Genomic DNA, 23,745 nt, shown 5'->3' on the forward strand with positions numbered 1-23,745 from the left:
CTCACTGGCTATCACTGAAAAAGTAAATCAGTAGAATCATGTTGTTATTATTATCAGTTTTTGTTGAATATATAATCCTTAATGTGAACTTGATTATCTTCCAATACTCATTCTAACTTCTTGAATAACATGAGATCTGAGAAAGTTCACTGCTTAGAAAATAAGTAATGCTGTTATCGTGCCCCCCGCCCCCTCTAAGTCATTCTTAATTCTGCTGGGTATTATATTATCACAAATAAATGTATTTAATCAAATATCTTCTGCAGTGGGACATAGCTAGTCAATATGTGGTAAACAAGTTTATTACAATATAAAGGAGGGACACTGTGTTTCAGAGAAATGCATTGATCTCAAATGGCAGAGTTAGTCTTCTTTTGTGAGAAGAATCTTTCAAATAAAGCTACTTGAGTGTTTGAAGGTGTCAACACTTTGATGTTTCAAAGCCTCAATTATTCAGGTACCACAGAGCTGAGCATTGTACGTCTGCCAATGTCACATTTAAAAAGCTCAGATGGCTAAGATGCCATGTTCTGTTCAAGTCTTCTGATATTTGAAACTAAGAGAAAAGCCCTTTTATTTCAGCAACTCCTAAGGCTCTTCCAGCCTTCATGCTGTTGCTCTGAAACTCAGCGTTCATTAAATGCTTGCTTGCAATTTGAATACATTGTTAACAGAGTGGACAGCTTCTGAGGTTGAAAGTTCAATTTATACTCTAGGGCAGGGGGAGACTTTTGATATCTCTGATTGAGGTTGGTTATTGAATCAAGGGCCTGGTTTGGAGCCAGAGATGTATTAGACAAATTATCTGAGAGGAGTGAATAAAATACTTTTATCTTATGAAGCATCTGCCCAAGCGACAACCTTGTTTCAGCATATGGCATTCAAAGAATATGTTGCACTCCTCCCAGATGGGTCTAAGGAACTTTTTTCAAGAAATCAAGCGCAGACACTGTGATTTTCTACCAACATTATAAAACACCACTTTATTCCATTCCCTGTGATATAAAGCTTCAGGTCCACTGGCTGTGAAATCACAACCATAAACCTCAGGGCTACACCACCTTTTTGTTTGTCAAACAAATACTTGCATGTAAATTCCTAGTACAGATTGCTTCAAACAGTAGACTTCTCCAGCTTCAGAAAATCTGTCATTTGTATTGGTCTGAAGTTAGCTGGAAATTACATTTGGACTGAATAATCCTTGTAGGTAAAAATTAATTTTAAGTATTTGGAAGAAATAATGCATGAAGCACATAAGAGGTGTCATCAATAATACTGACAAATGAAGTTCTAACTTCTACCTTTTGTACCTGGTCTCATACAAAATCCAGCTTCACATAGTTACTCAATAGGCAATTGTTTAATCAAGAAGTGAAAGCAGTATCCATCCTGCATATTACTTTCAGATGATTCCTTCTAAAGCACCATTTAAAAAAATTCCTTGACCACGTTACCATTCCCTTTTTGACATCTCATTGTCTTTTTTCCCCACTCTCAGGATGTTCTTTTTTACCTTTAGGCTTCTGTTCACTATAATGCCCAGTCCCACATCAGCTTCTGCTTGTAGCAGACCTAATCTACCCTTTAAGGATCTGCTAGACTGACTCTTATGAATAATTGTCTTACTATTCCAACCTAGAATGATCTCTCCTGCCTCACATTTATATCACTTACTATCTGCCTCATTTATTTGGCATTAAGGCATCCATTGCCTTGTGACATCTGTTCTATTTTTGGCTGATATTGCTATTGACCTTTTTATGTATATATCTTGTCTCCCTAACTGGATGGAATGCTCCTTGAGGACAGGGTCATGAATTGAATCATAGATTTTTACACCTACAAGAAACTTTAGAGATCAAATAGTCAAACACCTCATTTTGCAATTGAGAAGAAAAGAGTCTTGTAGAAGTTAAATAACTGATTTAAGGTCAAACAATAATTTAGTTTGAAGGCCTGAGATAGAGTTCTTGGCTTAAAATAACACTGCTCTTTACAGTGTGCTCCATCCACTCTAACTTTCATAACATATTAGAGTTGAAATGGGCTTTAGTAATCCAACTTCCTCAATTTCTAGAGTGAGAGACTGAAGCCCAGAGAAGCTGTGAAATTGTTGCCAGTATCATTATTAATTCTAACAGTCCTGCAATGACAGTTCAGATTTCTTATTTGCACAGTGCTTCGCCCACTGACCTAAACTTCTCTCATCTTTCTATATCATGCAAAGTTCTGTGTGATGAGTAAATAACTATTAAGCATCTGTTAAACTTTATACCCCAAAATAGAAATATTTCCAATACAGAATCCTGGAACCTGGCATTTCAATAGAAATCGAGAAGATAGAAAGTTTCAGAGTTACATTAGTCTTTCTCTCTATAACACCGTTTTATCTTAGGAGACTCAAACTGTGGATAAAAATGGGTAGATTTGGGAATACTTCTATTTGTAGCAGTACCAAAAAAGCTTCCTGCCTTGTCAGGTTTTCTGGAGTCAAATCCTCACCTTTTCTGTCCGTGCCAGATGTATATTCCACAGAACTCTCAATCTGTGTAGGATTGAATGGGGTTTCGATTTATCCTTACCCAGTGTTTTCTCCTTAAGTGTAAAGAATTCTTATTCTCTGTATCTTGTACGCAAAAACCCTACCCAAGAAATATTATAATTCTTTATGCAGTGAAGTCCATGCGAGGTTCTCAATTGGCTGTAGCATGTCAATGCACTTGGTAGACAGAAAGACCTAAGCTTTTTAAGGGTTTTCTATATTTACACCATAAAATTAAAACTCAGTCTCTGTAACTCCTAAAAGTCTAGAGATCTAATTTTAACTCGATTCATGAATTTTACTCGATCCCTTTGTCTAATAAAACTGAATTCTGGATTCAGCAATTTACTATGATCATGAGAAGAAACTGTATCTTACGGGAGGAAGCATTGTTACAGATCCACTGGGTGGTTTTAATCAAGTCATGAATGTCCTTGGAATTGTTCCTTCATCTGGCAAAAACAAATTAACAAACAAAAACAAAGTATTTGATTAAAAAAAAAAACAAAGTATTCGATTAAATGATTTCTGCCCTTCTGTCTCTTGATAAATGGACCAAGATATTTGAAGATATGAGTCTGTCTTCTCAGTTGCTGAAATTTTTGAAAATTATAGAAAAGCTATTTTGTAAGTCTAAGTTTTCAGAAATTAAAGTTACCATTTAGAGTGCCAGAAGATTTTAGGAGTTCTTGGAAGATGCCAGCTAACATTTGTAGAAGGCTTACAATGTGTTATGAACTTCATCAGTATTAAATTGCTTATTCTTCACACCAATTCTATGAGGTAAGCACTGTTATTATGCTCATTTTATAGATGAAAAATCTGAAGCACTGGGTTTAAAGTAACATGTCCCAGAGTGCACAGCGAGATTGTTACAAGCTGCACTTTGCAGGCAGATTCAGGTTCCCGAGCCTGTGCTCTCAACCATTGCTTCTGTCTCTCAGGGACAGTCTCCAGAGAGCCCATGTGTTCATGCCAGAAAAAGGAGATCAGAGAGACCTACAAACTTCCACTCCCACAGGAGAAAAAAAATACTGCATTCTAAGAATGTGTTCTGACTGATAAATATACAGCTAGAAGGGGAATAGTTAGGTAGGAGGTTGTGATGCAAAGTGTTTGGTTTAAAAATCAATGTGATCTATTTTTTTTTAATTCTGCTTAGAACATTGGGACACTAGACCAGAGCCTGATATTTATATTTAATGAGCATATTTATTTTCCTTACTCCTTCTCAATTGGTGTTTTGTTCCTACTAAGTACATCCTAGAACTGTTTTCACCTATTTTTTAGTGTCCTCTGTCTTCCTTCAAATCATTCACAGAAAAGAAATTAAGAATTCCATTGTATGCCCATCACTGGACCTATTGCTAGCTATGACGAATGCAAAAAAAACTAGGAGATAGGTGCTTAGGAAACTCACAAATTTTATGATTTATTTGTAGGGAGATAGCCTACATCAGAGGGCAATTTCATTATAGTATGAAAATGTGAGTGTGATGTTATTTGTAAACTTCATGATTATTAGTGACCCAAATGACTTCTAATCCTTCTAATCTCTGATATTAAGACACACTTCATTGGCTAAGCTCAATTACTTTGTTTGTAAAATGGGAGAGTTGGACTAGTTTGTCTCTAAGATTGCTTCCTGGCATACATACCTATGCTTTCCGGTTGTGGTTAGATTTAGAGGCCTCCATTTTATTTCTTACCTTCAATTATATTACTTACATAGCTTATAGTAAGTAATGTTTAACTATTTTTGGTAAAGTTTTTCATATTCCTCAAAGAAATCTAGAGTAAACAGTCTACAGCTTTATGGCTGAAATTAAGCTTTTCTAATTACTTAGGTGAAAAGGGTTGGTTTTCTGCTTCTTCCAAATGGTCTTTGTCTAGTCAGTAGAACATATAATCCTTGTAATAAATTAATGGAAGTTGAAAGCTTATTTTCCTTAAAGTAAATGACAGCATTGATGGTTGCTCCATCTGAGGTCTCTCCTGTATCTTACCTATTTTCTTGCCCCCCATTAAGTTCATATTTTACTCATTTCATTTTGGTTCTAAATGTCTTACTCCTTGGTGTATTTACCTTGATGTCTGTTTCCTTCCTCTTTCAAGAGGTATTTAACCAGGTGTTTTTGAACATTCTTAAGCCTTAGTTATTGCTTTGGTACTGCTCAAAGAAGAGCTTGAGCAGAAATCTGATTCCTCATATTTTAATTGTCCTTATTCAATGGATCTGCTGCCTTTCCCCATATGCCTATTTTGTTTATATGTGTATCATATTTTTAACGACAGATCTTGAATTCCAGTTTTAACATCATAGATTTTAATTTTGAGGTTCAGCTGTGTCAAGTGCTTCCCTTATATTGCTTTGAGTTGAGGCATATGAACATGACACATATTCACTGTAACCATACCTATGCTTCAAGGATTAAAGACCTCATGAAGGTAATTTTGCTCCGTTGGGTTTATTTGGAATGACAGGAGAGAATTGTTTGAAATTAAACTCCCAGCTCAAAACTATAAAATAAATCCCTGGAAATCACAATTATTAAGTATATTTCAGCACAATTAATCAGCTCAACCAGACAATGAAATCATTATAGCCACTGAAAGATTCCCCAAACAATCTTTGGCTAGTGACAAAATCATGACTTGCTATTTCCAAAAATAATTTAATACTAAAGTTTGAATTTCTAGCCATGAAAATATGAATATAAGGGGAATTATAAATGCATTTTGTCAACTGTCTTGCATTCCAATTTGTTGAATGGATGCTTCTGTGTTTTATGATGCTTAATTTGCCTGGACTAGGTACCCTCTACAATATTACTCTAAAAAATTACTTTAAATAGAGAATAGAAATATTTGTGATTTATTGCATTCCCTCTAGAAAAAAAAACTTAGTTAATTAAAAAAGCTTCAGGTCACTATACATTTTAATGAATTTTTAGCTGTAATTTTAGATGTTAAAAAGGCTAGAAGAAGGTAGAATAAATATAGCTCACAAGCAAGCCAGAGCTACTTTTATTCTTCTGGTTTATTAAAACCTATTCAAGTCTTTGATGGTCTATGAAATCATGGTATTCTATCAATTATGATCTCAAAAGATTTCTGAAACATTTTTTAAGCAAGAAGTAAGTAAATTATGGGTTTGTCTTTTAAAATGTGTTTTATTATGTCATTACTTCAAATAATGTCAGTAACTCAGTACCAGTTTGAATGGTTATGGAACATTTGTAATTCAAGGGGGTGTGATTATCATTGTATATTCTGGTATAAAAAAAGACTTTAGCCAGATTACTTTTTATCGGCTCATGAATTTAGATGCAGTTCTTTTAGTTCCATAATGCAGCTGTCTAGGGGTAGATATATGCAACTCTCCAGATTGGCTGCCATTGAAAACTTGTAGTCTGCAACTTGATAGTTCAGGATAGGGAGGGATTGCTAGCTCTCCTGGGGAAAACATTTTGAAACAAACAGCTACAACAATGACAAAAAATGAAATTTGGGTTAGCTGTTTCCCAGGTGATATTTTTGTTCTCCATCTATAAGTATAATGAAGGGGGGAAAAGCAGCCCTCTTTGGGTTTATTTCTGATGCCAGTCTGTATATGATAAATGTTAATTTCTCTAGTCATCCAACAAATAAGGCCTCCCTTCCACTAAGAATCATTCACTTAACTGCCAAATTCATTCCTTCCATTTAATGTGTTTTTATTAACAACATTTGCCATCAGCAATTTTCAGCCCATCGGCTGATGAAGAATGATGCATTCTCCTTTCATTAATGCTCACTTAAGAAAATAATCTTCAAAGGCTGAGTAGGCACACTGTATACTCTTTTTTAAAAAAGATATACACGAGTAAGGAAAGACAAAGTAATTTATGCAGACTTGGTCAAAACCTCTGAATGATGACAAGATATAATTCAGGATGGGGGGAAAACCCGGGTTGGGGCAAACTCAGGTTTATATTTCAAACAGACACAGGATGGGGAAGCATGAGGGATGGGGGGCAGACGGAGGAAGACTCAAGTTCATATTTCATACAGATTTCATACAGACACACCTGTTTATTGCAGGAAGTTTTCATACAGGATTCTCATAATGAATGATATAAAGTACATTAATTAGGGATAAAAAATATGGAAATGTTGGCACTATAAATTTAGTGTTTGTTAGAGAAACCATAAGAAGACTCTAAATAAAACTAGACTTTAATTAAAATATGATATCCAATCTGTGGTTTTACAACCCTAAAATGTCTTTCTGAGATTACTTTGTCTCTATTCCACACTCTTTCCCCTCCCTGCAGAATTTAGTAACCTTGTATACAAAGACTAGATGAAGGCTAACTAAGCCCAGACTGATGGGAGAAGAAATCTAGGATGGACAAAGCTTGCTATTTACCTTGAAAGGTGCAGGAATTTGTAGTATAACAGTGATTGAGAAGTTAAAGGGCAAGCACTGAAGTCAAGGGAGAGAACTTGAATTTTAGGAAGTAGAAACCACATAACCCATTAAGAGAAAAGTACATCCTAGTTACTATAGGGAAGGGAAAATGTTCTATCTCTACCCTTTTGGTTAAGTGGGTGGGGCCCATAAATCAAACTAATTAAAGGCAGATTAGTAGGAAAAAGGGGTTTATTACAAATCTGCATATGGGAGCTTCCCGCACACACACAAAAATGAAAACACAAAGAAGCCATTAGCCCAGAGAATTATATACCATTTGAACAAAGTGTGGAAAATGAGTTGAAAATATATGGTAAATATATTCAGTATTTTCAGTAAAGTTCATCATGCAAACCCATATCATCTCTGATGATGAAAGTTGTCTTCTGTTCTTTCTCCTTTTTTTTTTTTTTTTTGGCACAGGAGAAGAAGACACCTTTATAAATGGAGATTTCCTTTATGGAAGAGAATTTTATGTTCTGTTTTTAGGCAGTTAGGAGGAGGCTAAAGAGCTTTTCCTATGTCTGCTGTTTCTCAGTCACCTTCAGCTCAAATTAATCCAATATGATTTGGGGTTATAGATTCCAGTCCCCTTTATGCTGAAGCATAAAGTGTTATATCTATAATTAAAAGAATAATGCATATTTTGTAGTTTGGGAAATAAGCTGTTTTGATTATTATAACTTTGTTAGCTCATTATGCTTTTTACTGTCATTAAGTAGGTATTCTGTTCAGTGTTATGAATATGTTATCTCATATGGCCCTTGATAACAGGCCCGGTGGAGTTTGTGGTATTAGTCCTCTTTTAAAGAAAAGAAAACTCAATTCACAGATGAGAAGTAACTTCTTGAAGATTCACAGCCAGTCAGTTGGTAGACATGTAACTTGAGTCTAAGTCCAAGTATCATATTTTATCTAGACGTGAGGCCTGGTAGGAGGGATAAATAGAAATATAGGAAGAAGGGAAGGAGGGCAGGGGGCGGGGGTGACTGGGTGGCAGGCACTGAGGGGGGCACTTGACGGGATGAACACTGGGTGTTATTCTGTATGTTGGCAAATTGAACACCAATAAAAAATAAATTTATTATTAAAAAAAAGAGAAACAAACAAACAAAAAAGAGCCTACTCAAAACCAGAAGTAAGAGAAGGGGAAAGGAATATAAGGATTGGTAAGAATGGGTTCTGTTTCAAGGAACAGAAAACACAAAGAATTAAAATAGTAGTTTGGGTTTTTTATGGGTATTTCCCCCCTTCCTGTAAACTACAGTGGTCTGGATGGAGAATAGATCTAACACACAACAAAACAAAAACAACAAAAACAAAAGAAAAGAAAAAAGAAATATAGGAAGAGAAAACTTCTTGAGGGGCTGGTAATCTTGGTCAAAGCAAAATATAGCCACAGCAAATGCATTTAGTTAAAATAAAAAAATAAATTACAAGAACACAGCATAAATACAGAAGGCTTAAAAGCCAATGTTTCAAAAAAAAAAAAAAGCCTTTTAGTTTACGACATTCTCATTATGTACCGAATGTGCAACATGCTTTTCAAAATATACTTCTCAGAAAGTGTACTGCTATCCATTAGAATAGCCACAATCAGGGTTGGTGACAACATCGAAGCTGAAGAGGATGTGGAGCCACAAAAGCTCTCATTCTTACAAACTAAACATACTCTTACCATATTATCCAGTAATGTCCACACAAAACCTGCATGTTTATTTATTCATATTTTCTAAAACGTAGAAGGAACCAAAGGTCCTTCAGTAGGGGAATGGATAAACCATGATTTATCCAGACAATGGAATATTATTAAACACACACGAAAAAGCAAGCTATCAAGCCATGAAGACATAAAGGAAACAATACATATGACAAAGTGAAAGAAGACAATCTAGAAGGCTCCATACTGTATGATTTCAACTTGATGACATTCTGAAAAAGGCAAAACTATGAAGACAGTTAAAAGATCAGTAATTGCCAGGGGTTGTGTGTGGAGGGATGAAAAGATAAAGAACAGGATTTTTAAGGCAGTGAAAATACTCTGTATGATACTATAAGGGTAGATATATGTAATTATACATTTGTTCAAAACCATAGAATGCACACCATCAAGAGTGAACTGTAATGTGGCTTTAAGTGATTATGATGTGTCAGTGTAGGCTTATCTTTGATAAAAGATATTCCATCTGGTGGAGGATATTGATAACTGGGGAAGTTATGCATGTGTGAGGGCAAATAGTATATGAGAAATCTCAGTACTTCCCTCTTAATTTTGTTGTGAACTTAAAACTGCTCTAAAAAATAAAGTTTAAAAACACATATATACTGCTCTCTGGATTTACCCATAATGCATTATGCTTGCTTCTAAATGTGTTTCTAAGAGGCTAGGTCAGGGAAGGGTGGGGAGGTATTTGAGACCTGACATGGTACCTGCCTCCTCGGACAAGGTAGTGATATAGGAAATGAATATAGAAACTAACTATAGTAACACATCTGAGTAGGGGACTGGGGAAAATGCAGTTATGTTCTTAGAGAAACAACAGACCCCTAGTCTCCAAGCCACTAGGAAGAACATATGAAAAAGTCTTATGTCTAGCATGATGGACAAAATAAGGCAGGACAGCAGGTCTACTTATCACTCAGTGGTAGCTCTGGTAGATTTCCAGTGTTTAAAGCCATCTAGCATAATTGGCTGAGTATAAATCTGTATCAAGGCTTACAGACTTTTCTATAAACTATCAACCCTGGTGAAAAACAGCTTGGCTATTTCAGGGAACATGGGCCTCACTGCCTCTATAAGTTCACATATAAAATTAGTCAGCATAATGTCGAAGAAAATGTGTCAGTGAATTTTAAGTGAAACGTTAAAGAATCAAAGTATGTGTGTATGAGATTTTGTCTTAAAATTGAAAATCCTTTAGTATGATCATTTATGATCCTAGATGTGAAAGAGAGATCACATTAAGTCTTTTTGGGCAAATGAGAAGCAGTGGAAAAATAACTGGAAAAGTTCCTTAAACATAATTATCTCGGGAACTGGAACAGAGCCAATCTTTACTTGGGGGCATTGGTGAAAACCTTGGAGGGTCAGGTAATTATGGTGGCAAGGAAACAAAAAAAAAAACAAAAAACAAAAAACACACACAAAAAAAAAAGAGAGAGAGAGAGAGAGAGATTTCTAATTTTAGGCTGCAGTAGTAGAAGTGTAACCCCTAGAACAGGAAAGGCAACTGTCCTGTTTTGTTCACATTTGTGAAATCATATTTTGGTTATGTTAATCATAAAGCACTATGTCTATTTTTAGTCCCTATAATACCATCAACCATGTGTGATAGGATTTGTGTCATAGCTGTAGAAAATTATCTTCTAATTATTAGACATGTTTATTACTTGTTCATTTATGTCCCAGAGATTGAAACCAGATCTATCATGATGACTTGGACTTACCATCACATTTGCTTATATCCTGTGATGCCATTGCCTTTGTAACTGCAACTCCAGCACACTGCTCTCTAATTTCCTCAAGATACTCAGAATATATGATAAGCACCCCCAAGCCAAGGGAACAATAACATTATAGTGTATTTTTCTCTTGCCTGTTTGTATTTTTATGGAAGACAGCAGAGAAAAGGTACTGAAAGATATACTAGTAAATTTTTAGACTGTAAGACATACTGCTGAAAAGAGTCCTTCAAAATACCCCTGAAATGACCCTACAGAGGTACCTAGCTCCTCTTATTTTATATAAAATGGAACTAATAGAAACTGAAGATGTATTATGAATAATGAGGCTGAATTTTAATAAAAACCATGTCTTTACTAATCTAAATGTTCATTCCATCAAAATGAAAAGAATGTTAATCTAAGTGCTATTCTCCTGACACTTAGAAGCCTTGATTCATTCTATTAAGATTCCTCTCCACTCTTTCAATACCCTAAGATAATAGAGAAGCTATGTTTATTTTTTAAACAAATAGGTAGTTTTTCTGGATGCAGTCTTTATAGGAAATGTTCCAATGTATGTATAAAACAGAAGGAAAGTTCCCAGTACTATAAAGCATCCACATAGTGTACAATTGTACAATTTAGGCTCTTGACCAGTAAAATATTTTTCTTAGTTCAGTAAAAATAGTTATTGATTAAGAATTATATGGATATGACTTTGCTGGGTTCTGAACAGTATAGTTTCCATCTTCCAAGAACATCAACTGTATTTGAGGAAATAGAGTCTTATAATAGAATCAGGTAAATTATCATATAAAACAGGGTAAGAATAAATGTTACATGTGTTTAGTTGTGCACAGAAACAACATAATATTTTCAGGGAGTAGGACAGTCATGTAAATGACCCCACGTATCATGTATCTAAGCATTTAGAAGTTCTAAACATTCATAAGAAACTGAAAGGCCAAGTCTGAGTTTGGGATTCTCAGAGTCCCTGTTGGTCTGCTGGAATATTAGACTCGGAAAGAGCCCACACCAGCCCATATTCTGTAGCAGGTTACATCTTTTTCTGTGCATTCCTGGCCCTGGACTGTGTTGCCAGAGACACATCTTCCGTAGGCATAGATTTACTTCAGTTCACATGTCTAAGTTCCATCCATACTCCTCACAGCTACACTTTGGTCAGTGCTCATGCTGGTGATGGGATCTACCTTCTGGAAGAGGAATATGAAGAAGATACCAGCTTTCCGGCTGAACTGGATGTTCAGTCCTACTGGATGAGTAGGATTTGATATTACTTGAGAAGAGAAAAATCCATTGTAAATAGGAGAAAAAATATGATCAAAGCCATGGAGGAAAAAAAAATATATTAGTGGTTGGAGTTGTAGGTGCTATTTTTTTTTTCATTGATGGAACTTAAAAGAGCAGGGAGTTCATATCAGAAAAGAGTAGCAATTAAGGCAACAGCTCTTCCTCATTGATTCTGCCTGTAACTGCAAAATTATGTTAAAAACTTGTTGGAATTAAAGTCAGGATGTTTCTCAATCTAATTCTAGATTACCTTTTCATCCTCTTTGCTCATCCCATTATTTTTTCATACCCCAATTCTGAACAAAGAATGTAACATTTGACTTGACAATGAAATTTAACACTTAAATCTAGAAAACCACAGTTATATATGGTTAATAAACCTTTATGCTCTATATATACCCGTCACATCAATTTAGCATATCATTCCTCACTCATGCAAATTTTGGCCTACACATTTTAAATTGTTTTTTTTTCAGGTCAAATATACACACCCTATGTACTGTATAGAGAACTCTTCCAAACTTTTATAATTTATGTCAAATATTGACCAATCAGGAAATATTTCTACTTTCCATGAAAGAATTAATGGATCCTATTCTGTACTCTTCATAGAAGTGTGTTTGTGTCATAGCACATATTTATATATAGATTATAACTATTAGATAGTAAATACTTTATGACACTGATAATGGTTTATTTGCATTTACCAAGGTCCCTGAAATTCTATAAGTATTCAGTTAATAATAGGTTAATAATTATAAAAAATATAATTATAAAAATGATAATAAATAATTTTAATTTTAATTTAATATTGGTACAGTAAGTAATGGGCATGAACTGTCAAGAAAATAAGTCTTTGGAATATAAAAAGATCATGGGGTACTTGTCTCTGAATCAAATTTCTTAAAATGCCAAGAAAATATTTCACCTCAACCAAAAGATGCCAAAAGGTTCCTCATCCTGAGAATTTGGCCTTAGTACAGTTTCAGTGTGGATATTAACTTGGTTTGATGGAATTCCCATTGGAGTTCATGGTGCTTTCTCTAGTTTAAGTCCCATTTATCACTAGATCCCACCTTATTTAAGGAAAACCACCAACAAGCTGAAATCCTTCCTGTCACTTTATTACAAACTTCACAGAGCTTCAGTCATGACAGCAAACATCAACAAGCACCATGAAGTGATTGGCATACCCATCAATCACAGTTTGGGTACAAAGTGAAGGAGAGGTTTTTCTTTATAGTGGATATTCTAGAGAGAAAGCATGGTTATCTCAGGAAGTTTGTCTGTGAATGCCATTCCTTAATACTGTGAATACAAATGATTTACACCCATTTTTCACGTTTCTTCCTTTTGAATATTAGTTTGTTTCATCAAAGATAAAAGATTAAGTGGCATAACCAGATTTTTTTAAATAATTATTTTTTATTGTTGTTCAATTTACCAACATACAGAATAACACCCAGTGCTCATCCCGTCAAGTGCCCCCCTCAGTGCCCATCACCCATTCACCCCCACCCCCCGCCCTCCTCCCCTTCCACCACCCCTAGTTCGTTTCCCAGAGTTATTATGCTGAGTGAAGTAAGTCAATCGGAGAAGGACAAACATTACATGTTCTCATTCATTTGGGGAATATAAATAATAGTGAAAGAGAATATAAGGGAAGGGAGAAGAAATGTGTGGGAAATATCAGAAAGGGAGACAGAACATAAAGACTCATAACCAGATTTTAGACCAGAAGGTAATAATCCTGTAATGCTTTTGGAATGACTGTGTCTAGTATGGTGAGATTATTTTAGGGTCAATTTGCCTTTGTTTCTGAATTGCTTATGAAAATTCAATATAGGTGTAGCAATTTGTATTTCCAACTATAGATTTTCATTGAGTTTTCCCAAACTGCAAGTTTTTGATAATAAGGGCATTGCCTTTTATTGATTTATGCTACTTTTTTAGCTTTTCCTTTGCCTGGGATTGAGATTTTCCAAAAAGTAGTTAAATTTCCATGTTATGAGTCTCTAAAATTTTTTTGTATATTTTTCATTGGAGTTCAATTTGTCAACATACAGCATAACACCCAGTGCTCATCCTGTCAAGTGCCCCCCTCAGTGCCCATCAGCCAGTCACCCCAACCCCCTGCCCACCTCCTTTTCCACCACCTCTTGTTCGTTTCCCAGAGTTAGGTGTCTTTATGTTCTGTCACCCTCTCTGATATCATTTTCTCTCCTTTCCCCTTTATTCCCTTTCACTATTTTTTATATTCCCCAAATGAATGAGACCATATAATGTTTGTCCTTCTCCAATTGACTTACTTCACTCAGCATAATACCCTCCTGTTCCATCCACTTTGAAGCAAATGGTGGGTATTTGTTGTTTCTAATGGCTGAGTAATATTCCATTGTATACATAAACCACATCTTCTTTATCCATTCATCTTTTGATGGACACTGAGGATCCTCCCACAGTTTGGCTATTGTGGACATTGCTGCTATAAACATCGGGGTGCAGGTGTCCCGGCATTTCACTGGATCTGTATCTTTGGGGTGAATCCCCAGCAGTGCAATTGCTGGGTCGTAGGGCAGGTCTATTTTTAACTCTTGGAGGAACCTCCACATAGTTTTCCAGAGTGGCTGTACCAGTGCACATTCATCCACCAACAGTGCAAGAGGGTTCCCCTTTCTCCACATCCTCTCTAACATTTATTGTTTCCTGTCTTGTTAGTTTTCCCCATTCTCACTGGTTTGAAGTGGTAACTCATTGTGATTTTGATTTGTATTTCCCTGATGGAAATTTTTAAAAAATAAACTGGAATCTAGTCTGATAATCAATGCAAATTTTGCCTTAATACCTCAAAAAACCCATAACTTAAAGATTCACTGAATAGGAATTTGGATTGATAAATCAGTGAGTGTCCTTGTTGAAGTGGGTTTGTTTTTCAAACTTTACTCTTCAACCAGACTGCTAGCATCATGGAAATAAGATGTATGAGACAAAAAAGAGAGGATAGATACTTTCTTCTCATTTGATCAGTTTTGAAGCAGAGTTAATGAGTGATTAATTCAATTTCTGAGGTCATACAGCTGGTTAAACCAAATGTAAAATCAGGGTCTGGGTAAATTGCCTTCAACTCTGGCCAGATTCCCACTTCACATTAAAGAAAAAGTTTCTATGTCAATAATATTTTTTAAGGAGGCTTACAATAAGTCTAATGAAGTAATCCAGTTCCCTTTCACAAATATAAACCATACTATACCTAAACAACTGAATTTTCAAATGACAGGAATCCCATAGCAGATAAGTTGAGAAAACATAGAAGACACAGAGTCAGTCCAGTCTTTACTGGACAAATACTGGTCCCTTACCCATACTAGTCCAGTCATTTTCCATTTCCTATTCATAGGAAAGAATATGAAATAAGGCCCTCAATGTTTTTGTACTTATCTGACCAAATCTGCAGTATTCCTTGTGTTCCTGTCTGTGACTAACTGAGAAAACTCCTAGTAAAAATAAATTTTTTGTTACTAAAACGCTTTTGACCTCTACACCCTTTCTGGCCTTCACTTCAAAATTGTGTGTGTGGCACATGAATGAAAATCAGAGGAACTGCAAGGTCATCAGGCAATGACAGAAAACAAAACAGTATCTTAGAGAAGAAAGATGCCAAAGCAAAAGCAGTTCTGCTCTCATTAGATAAACAGTCTCTCTCCATTCTTCTCTTCCCCATTACCGTGACTGACAAGCATTGCATCATCTCCGAGAGGAGAGAGATAAGCAACCAGGGAACAGGGAAAAGCAAGTGTTTGGGGGAAGATTTTAGTACCTGGTTGTGTGATTTCTGGCTTTCTCAAATATGAACACAGGAAACCTGAATCTTTTGGGTACCAACTATTTGAAAAAAGATCCTACAAACCCTTTCAGCTGTCCTCCAAATTAATATTTATTTATTTATTTATTCATTCATTCATTCATTCATTTATTATTTACTTATTTATGAGACACACAGAGAGGTAAATTAGTATTTATTTTTTTAACTTTTTAAAAAAGATTTTATTTATTTATTCATGACAGAGAGATAGAGAGAAAGAGAGAGAGACAGGCAGAGGGAGAAGCAGGCTCCATGCAGAGAGCCTGATGTGGGACTCGATCCCGGGTCTCCAGGATCACACCCCGGGCTGAAGGCAGTGCTAAACTGCTGGGCCACCGGGGCTGCCCATAAATTAATATTTAAAAAGGTATCTGGTGTTCTGGTTTTATCCTGGAAGTATAGAGTTAGAAAGGGCCTCATTTCCACCCTTACACAAGAAAAAAGCTGAGCAACAAACTGCAAGGTAACAGTTTTTCTGAATCCGTTGGAGAACTCAGGTGCCAGGGCACCTCACTAACCCAAAATCTGAGAAAGACAGGTGCTTCAGGAGAAACGGATCTTGAATATTTGCTTACTGGGAACCAAATAGGCCAATTTAGCTAACAATTTTAATGAATTGCCATGAGAGAGAGTGAGAGTATGAAGTCCCCATGGATCACAAATACAAGGGTGTTTTGTTTCCTCTTGAAGACTTTTTATTCCACGCATCTCACCAGGAAGTCAGGAAGAACTTCAGCAAGAATATTGGAACAGCTCCCCTTGGGGTATGTGGGGTTGACCGGGGAAGGGGAACAGCAGCCACTAAAGAAACACTTCGTATCTCTCCTCAAGGGCAAAAGTCTTAAGACACTGATGGAAACCCACAAGAGCTATAGCAGAAGAATAAGGGAAAAAACTCTTCCCTACAGAATGAACTAGAATATGTGTTAGCCTAGTTCCACAGGGCAAGAAAATTGTGAGAGCCTCACCTTGACATAGTGTTTGTCTAAGACTGCTGCTTAATCAAAGCGTTAGAGAACTTCCCCCTCTCCCACACTTCTCCACCAGACTAACAAGCGTAGAATAAAGATAGATGTAGAATACAGTTGGGAGAGATACAAGAGGGTCACACGGTCAGAGCACAAAGGAGAATACACAAAGCTAACAGTGAGGTTCAGACATTGAGAAAATAATTTATGAATGCAGCCAGTGCCCTAAACATAAGTAATTGCTAGAGAAATATAAACCCCATGGTCCCTGAGGGTAGTAATAGGGCCAGAAAAACTCAAACACAACCTAACTCGTGACTATATTAAAATAGGCACACATGTTCACACAGAAGATGTAGCCCTAGGAAAGTCATGTTCATCTCCAAGCATTAGATAAAGGATTTACATGAGTATCTACTGTCTTATATAAGATGTCTGAGTTTCAACTAAAAAAAAAAAAAAAATCAGCCATGCAATGAAGCAGAAAATAAACAATCTCAAGGAATAAAATAATCACCAGAACCAGAATCAGATATGTTTCACATGTTAAAATAATCAGACAGACACATTTAAAGTAAATGTTATAAAAATATTAAAAAGTTCTAATGCAAGGTAGATACAACATCAGGTGGGTGACTGCAGCAGAGAGATAGACTCTTTAAAAAAGAATCAAAGTTCCCCAAATGAAAAACATATTAACAAAAACAAAGAATGTATTTGGTGGCTTCATCAGTAGATGAAACACATCAACACAACTGATGAAATCATTAAGTGAATTTGAAGGTAAGTCCATATAACTTATCCATACTGGAACACAGAAGAGGTGAGAAGGGAGAGTAAAAACAAAGAGAAGAAATCATCCTATAATTGTGGGGCAATATCAAATGGATATCAAATGGATATATATATATATATAGATAGATTCTATAGGAAGAAGAGGTAGAAAACAGAAGAAATATTTGAAGAAACAATGGCTAAGAACTTTCTAAAACTAATGACTGTACCAAACCATAGATCCAACAATTCAGAGACCTACAAGTAGAATAAATGGTCTCTCTCTCCCCCACATATAACTAGGCATGTTTTGTTCAAAATGCAAAAACTCAAACATGGAAAGAAAATATTAAAAGTAAACAGAAGAAAAAGGTCGCATTGCAGAGGAACAACACAAAGCATTGTCAGAAATTCATCAGAATCCAGGCAAATATGAGGATGATGAAGCAACATATTATAATTAAAAGCATCTAACTCTTGATCTTAGCTCAGGTCTTGATCTCAGGGTCATGAGTTCAAACTCTGTGTTGGGCTCTATGCTGGGCATGGAGCCTACTTAATAAAATAAATAAATAAGACAATTAAAATGCTGAAATGAAAAAGAAAACACAACAAAAATGCTGTCAACTGAGAATTCTCAACCCAGCAAAAATATCTGTCAAAAGTAAAGGAGAAATGAAAATTTGCTCGGAGAAACAAAAATAGAATTCAGTGCCAATGGTCTTACTATATAAGAAATGTTAAATGAAGTCCTTCAAGAAGAAGAAACATGATAAAAGAGAATGACACATACAAGAAATAAAGAGCATTGGAGATGGAAAAAAGTTAATTTTCTTATATAAATACCCTAAAACATAACCATCTAAAGCAAAAATAGCAGCTATTATTGTTTGTAGCATATGTAAAAAGCAAAATATGTGACAGCAATAGTGCATAGAACCTAAGGTAGGAATTTGGAATACACTGTTGTAAGATCCTTAGAGCACACATGAAGCAGTATATTACTTGAAGGTAATCCTAGGTTAATTTAAAAATGTGTAATCCCTAGAGTAAAAAAAAAAAAAAAAGGAAAAACGCATTTATGTCAATAAAAAAGATAAAAGTAAATAATAAGAATGATCAGTTGACCTCAGAAAAAATAGGAAAGGACAAAAAAGAAATTTAAAAAAAATGGAATAGAAAACATTTAGCAAAATGATAGATTTTAAAAGGATATTCAATTGAAAATGTGTCAATCAATATAAGAATATTTTAAAAAGTGTAATTCATCTCAAAGAAATTCTAAAATTTTATTTATTCTTATGTAGACTAATCTTAACTTTTTTCCACTGAGTTGTTGAAGTGCATGTTTTTTATTACCTCTCAGGTCAAATTATATGGGAATGCATGTTTCTTCATATAACAGTGAACAGAGAATTTCAATACATGTAAATATATTGCTTAAAATAATTTATATGAAAAACTGAGATCTAGCCAATATTTATTTAAAAATCTAATTTGCAAACAAAATGCAGTCAACTGGTTGGTTGATTCAAGAAAAGCAACTGATAAGACTAATGATTTGATTCAATAGACTGAATCAACTGGAGAACTATATCCTGTGGAACAAAAAAACATCTACCTTTCTCACAGGTGATCACATCAGAGTTTGTGAGGAACTAGTAACCTTAGAATGTTTGCAGCATTGTGAAAATGTTTACTATATATTAACTCTATGACTATATGAATTTGATTGTATGAGATTCATTTGGATCCATCAAATCCTATTAATTTTACTTGAAAATATGTTGCAGCTCTATTTACTCTGTCCATATTTTACACCCTAGTTTTACCCACCATCATTCTCTACCTGGACAAGTGCAGTACCTGTTTTTTTTATTTCTTTGCTTCAACTCCTACATCCTTCCTGTACAATTCTTTTTCCTTAATGCATTCAGAATTATTTTTTGTTGTTTAGAATTATTTCTTAAAAATTGATTTCACCTCACTCTCTTGCTTAAACTATTAAATTGTTTCCCTGTTATGAGTAGAATAAAATCCAGATTGCTAACTACCACCAACAGATCTTGCATGATTTGGCCCTTTGTACTTCATCAGTATCATCTTGTGCGTCTGAGTCATGCTGCTTCAAAGAATGAAGAGGGAGACCAGATGGAAGAGTAGTGGGCAGCAAAGCAAAGTTTATTGAGCAATAGTACAAAGCTCTCCAAGAGGAAGGTGACCTGAGACAGTTGCAACTGGAGGTTTGAAATCTAGGGGTTTTATGAGATTGTTGTTGGGCTGTTTTAATCTGATGAACCCTCGATGGCACCTGTCACCCAGTCAGGTTTTTGTCCATGTGCTTATCTACCTATCAGGTAATTATTTACACGGGGAAGGGCAGAGAGTAACAGGATGGGGTCTTTTTCCTTTTAAGTGTAGTTTCCTTTTAGGATGAGGGGCAAGGAGTGTGGCTTGCCCCTGCTTGCCTTTCTTCTGATTATCCTCCATTACATGCACACACACACACACACACACACACACACACATCAAGTAAGGAGTTGGCTCACATGATTGTGGAGGCTGAGAATTCCCAAGATTCCAAGTTAGCAAAGTTGGAATCTAGGAAAGCTGATGGTATAAGCTCCTATCTGAAGGACAACAGGCTGGGACCTGGGAGGAGCCAGTGTTTCTGGTTGTGTCTATTAAGCAGGAAAAAAACTGCTGTCCCAGCTCCAAGGTAGTCAACCAGGAGGAATTTATTCAGGGGAGGGGGCAGCCTTTTGTTCTATTCAGATTTTCAATGGGAGGGATATGGACCACCTACATTAAAGACGGTAATCTGCTTTACTTAGTCTATTGATTTAAATGTTAATCTAATATAAAAAAGCTCTCACAGAAATACCTGGAAAAATACTAGTTATCTTGGTGCCCCATGGCCCTATCAAGTTGACACATAATATTGACACATAAAATTGCTGAACCATTGATGGGACACCTTAGATTCATATTTCAGAATCACTTACTTAGTGAGGACATTCTTGATTCACCAAGGTCCATAAGGTTCTCCAAATTATCCATTCCCAGAGTATCCTTTCTTTTTAATTGTCATAAAGTTTGTTCACCATATAATTAGGCATTTATTTTTTTAACGTCTACTTTCTATAATAGACATTAAAATCCATGAGAACATATATTATCTCTCTTTCTCTCTCTCTTTTTTCCCCTGATGACTGTAAATTGTCAATACCTGGTATATAATATGCACTCAATAAATATTTGTTGAATAAATTATGTGGAAATTAAGTAGCCAGCAAGACTATTACAGAAGAGGGAATGTACCTTCATTGCTCACTTGCTTTCAGATTCAATCTCTGCCTTTTCCCTGTTTCATTCTTATCATAGGATCTGCCTACAAACTGCATTTTCCAAACTCGGCTGTCTAATGAGTAGGTTTGGCCAACGGGAAGCAAGAACCACAGGAAATAAGCAGTCATTGTGTCTGTCTCCTTTTTCACTTTTTCCATGGCTCCATCTCCTACCAAGCCGAGGCTTCAATAACACCAGCTCGTCCTATCAGGCCTAGAGTACTGAGCAATTTTCCACTGTTGCCAGTTACTGGATTGCCTCACTGTCCTCTGATTTGCATTTTAGCTCTTGCAACATGTTTCTCTGTGTAATGTGTTTCTCATCTTAAATTCCTTTGACTTGAAACATGTACAAGTTTATGTTTTCAAGATAATACTCTGGCTGATATGAGAATATTGGATTCTTTGCCTTCAATTGTCAAGTCCTTTTGGAAAAAGATGAAAGAGCAACAAGTCTTTCAATAAAGATATCAGTGCTGGGATATCAGTTGCTGACCTGTTGTTACAGTGTTTCTAAAGCAGTGTCACCATGTGAGCCAAAGTCTTCTGGTTTGAAATATGATTTGAAATGCTCCAGCCAAATTGGGTGGGTCTTGACGCCAGTCTTTCTAGAGTCTATAGAATATTAAAGGGAGTTGCATTAGTTTCCTAAGCCTGCCATAGCAACATAGCACAAAATAGATGGCTTAAAGTAACATAAATTTAGCATCTCACAGAACTGGATGCTAGAAGTGAGAAACAAAAGCATTAATAGGGCCCTACTCTCTTTAAAGGCTGTAAGGGAGGATCCTTGCTTTATATTTCCACCTTCTAGTGGACCCAGGCTTGGTTCTGCTTGTGGCAGCATAACTCCGATCTGTCCCCATCTTCATGCAGTTGTTTTCCTTTGGTGTCTGTGTCCAAATTTTCTTCTTCTTATAAGTACACCAATCATATTGGATTAAGGCCTACCTTAATATCCTTATGTTAATTATTTCCAAATAAGGAAGGTTACATTCGCAAGTATTGGGGTTAAGATTTCAACATATCTTTTGAGAGGATACAATTCCATCCATAATAGGAAGGATGTGAATGTTGTAGACTTTCCCTTTCCTTCTGTTCCTTCCTTGTGATACTCATGATACTCATTGTTCCTCCAGCTTCCAAGACTGTTTCCCAATGTATGGAGTAAGGCAGGTTTTCCACTTATATTTCTTCTCCCAGTCTTTGTCATTAATAGCATTCCCATGAAAATGATACGAACTGCTCTTTTGAATAGGAAATAAAAAATACGAGGAACCCTGGCTATAGCAGTCAATATGTACAGGCCTCCTGCCCAGCTTGACCATAGTATATCATGCTGCCCACTACAAACCTGTTTACTGCCAGGCAACTACATTTATTGAACTTTTCATAGGGGCTGAAAAATAACCACCTCATTGCAGTGTCTGGCAGGTACAGCCCACACTGTAAACTTCGTAGTGATTCAGCAGTTCATTGTAAAATATCAGAGTCAATGCTGAAAAAGGCAACATTCTATTGGCTTCCTGGGAATCCTGACCTCAAATCCCCTTCTAACACTTTCTGACCTAAAGGGAATTAATTTACTGTCTCTAAACATAGCCCCAAATACATTATTTTTAGATCTATTATTTACTGTACTGGTTAGCAAGCTTTTATCTCTTATTTATGATCAGGTAAGTTTTAATTGGAAATGGGTTGGAAGTCATCCAAGCTAGGTGGGTACTGTGGTCCCTGTTGTAAATTGATCTTACAAACACCTGCTTGTTGTGTGAAGTTATGCAAAACCATCCTTGAGCTGTTGCTTTTTCTTTTTTTTCCTCCTTTCATTTTTCAACTTTTGAAGCACTGTGGAACTTGCCAATTAAATCAAGAAAACATAAATAAATCTCTCTGAATTTGAAACAGAAGAATCTTTGTTGAAAGTATAGTTCTCTTGACTAAATTATAATTAATAATTTTCATGTATTATGAGGGTTTTATTGTTTTTTACTCATAATGTGCTTGACTAAAAGAGTGTTAATGTGGTTTTAATAAATAAAACACAAGAAGTTGAAATCTCATAGCCTGAAGGTAAGAGGACAGATAGAGTGATAGAAAAGTTGAAAACAAAAGTCACACATATTTTTAAATGCCTATGGTCTGAAGTTAATACTTTTAGAACATGTTCAGAGTAAAATATTTTCTTCTTTAGTCTATATTACAACTATGGACTGGATACTTCCAGGTCCTTCATGTGATTTTAGAAGCAGTGACTATTTAAATACTTCAGATTGAAAGGTTTCTGGAAGGCCAAGTTGAGTCATGAAGTCAAATTGATATTGACTGTTCTTTATTATGCATGTGTTGGTGACTCTAGGTGGTTATTTTATTCTATCCAAAACAGTGTAACTTGAGAAAATCTGAATTTCAGTGTTGAAATAGTCATTCTTTGCATATACATTTGACTCTCAATTACATGAGCTAATAGAGAGGAACAGTTGCATGATTGATGAGAAGAAAAAGAGATTATTCACAATTGTGTTCAGATTGTATTTGATCACTTTTGCTGCAGCAGAACTGCCTTACTCATTCTGTCTTGCTCCAGCTATTCAATGAGTTTACATTGGTTCATCATGAGGTAGAGAGGCAGTCACAGTGATTCTGTTGGATGGCCTACAGCTAAAAGTCAAACATTTCTCACAGATATACCTAAAGTACTATTAAACATACAATATAATACTTTAGATTTGACCCTTCCTCCAGTTAGTTTCTGAAATAATAGAATAATGGTCGTGATGGGCAGCCTTCATGCTTAGTTTTGCTTTTCTGTTAGCTGAATCTTTCCTTTTGGCCCTGAGTTTATTATAATTCCTCATGGAAAGTCAAGCAGAATGACAGTTTAGAACACATAAGGAGCTTGTTGTAGAAGAATGGTTGCAACTATCAAGATCTTTGGTGGAAATTGCCTGCGGGGATTCAGATAGATAGCTTTGATCTCATTGTGTCTATTTCTTGATCTGTAAAATGGGAATACAGTTCTTCCTGTTAACATCTCAGGG

Source organism: Canis lupus, chromosome 7, assembly GCF_003254725.2.
Source record: "Canis lupus dingo isolate Sandy chromosome 7, ASM325472v2, whole genome shotgun sequence".
Classification (NCBI taxonomy): domain Eukaryota; kingdom Metazoa; phylum Chordata; class Mammalia; order Carnivora; family Canidae; genus Canis; species Canis lupus.